Source organism: Otolemur garnettii, unplaced genomic scaffold (genome assembly GCF_000181295.1).
Source record: "Otolemur garnettii isolate 467f Iridium unplaced genomic scaffold, OtoGar3 scaffold00023, whole genome shotgun sequence".
Classification (NCBI taxonomy): domain Eukaryota; kingdom Metazoa; phylum Chordata; class Mammalia; order Primates; family Galagidae; genus Otolemur; species Otolemur garnettii.
In genome coordinates this window covers 7,988,971-7,990,405 of record NW_003852418.1, presented here as the reverse complement: position 1 = coordinate 7,990,405, position 1,435 = coordinate 7,988,971, and positions in this window count along the sequence as shown.

The window sequence follows — 1,435 nt, the reverse complement described above, 5'->3', positions numbered from 1 at the left end:
GTGCCCACCACAATGCCCAGGTAATTTTTCTATTTTTAGTACAGATGGTGTCTCTGCCTTGCTCAGGTTGGTCTTGAACTCCTGAGCTCAGGCAATCCAGCTCCTCAGCCTCTCAGAGTGCTGAGATTATATCCTTATTATAAAAGGAAACAGTCACTACCTCTTGTGGCCTCCTCCCTTCAGTTACTTTGAAATATTATTGGCTTATGAAATCCAAACATCTAGACAACACCACTATGGCCCCTCCCACCCCTTCCTTAAAACAATAGAGGCCGGGAAGCTCCTGTGGATTGTAATGGAAGCATAGGCAGGTTTATGCTGTCCAGAAGACCACAGAGAATGATGCCATCATGAGTCAGAGTCAGCTAGCAGGTAGCAAGAGGCATAGAGACTAGAAAGGAGGGTGGAATGTGAAGGGAAAAAAGAGAGGGACATGAGAAAGAAAGAGTGAGTTGCTCAAGGTTAACATCTAAGCGAGAGGGACAAGCACCAGGAATAGGGGTGCACATGACCCTAACACCCTGGGGAAGCAATGCCTTGTAGGAAATCTTAGAATTATTGAGTTTCAAACCTAGAAGTGACTTCAGGGTGGCTGGTTCACTCCCCAGAAAAAAGGAACTGGTCATCAAAGAGGAAATGGGAAAGAAAAGTAGAGAGCCAAAGAACTAGTCTTCCAGCTTTAGAAGCCACAGAAAGTCAGTCAACAGATTTGCCCTGGCCTCATTATCCAGGAAAGCCTCATTATCATTCCTCTCCCCATTTTGTAAATGTTCAGTCCCCTGGGGACTGGTGTGTCCAGCTGCCTTCTGGAAATAGATGATTGTTGTGTCTGTTTGGGGAGATGTTATCAGTGACTTCTTCGTCTGCGATCTGTCCTCGTACACCCCTCCCCTCATTCCAACTGGGTCCCTTCATCACGTGTTCCCAGGCACATCCATGCTGACCCACACAGCTACAGGCAGAGTGAGAAGGAAGGGGGTCATTTCCTGAGGGATAGCTTGGGTGGGCCTTGAGGCTGGTTGGGGGAGTAGTCAGGAGGGGCCGTGGGCTCCCATAGCTTCTCCAAGCCATGTGGGAAGCCAAAGAAAACACAGCTGGAGGCAGGGAAAGGGAGAAGGAAGCCAAGGTTATGCATATTGACATCTAGGGCAGAAATCCAACTGGGTATCCTGTGGCCCGTGAAATCTGTGTTTGCTGACTGGGACCAGTTACTTCCTCCTACTGCACCTCAGTTTTTCAATCTGCAAAACAGGGGCAATAATATCCAACTCAAGGGATTGCTGGCTCGGTGCCTATGGCTCAGGTGGCTAGGGCGTCAGCCACATACACCTAAGGTGGTGGGTTCGAATCCAGCCTGGGCCCGCCAAACAACAATGACGGCTGCAACCAAAAAATAGCCGGGCATTGTGGCGGGCGCCTGTGGTCCCAGCTACTT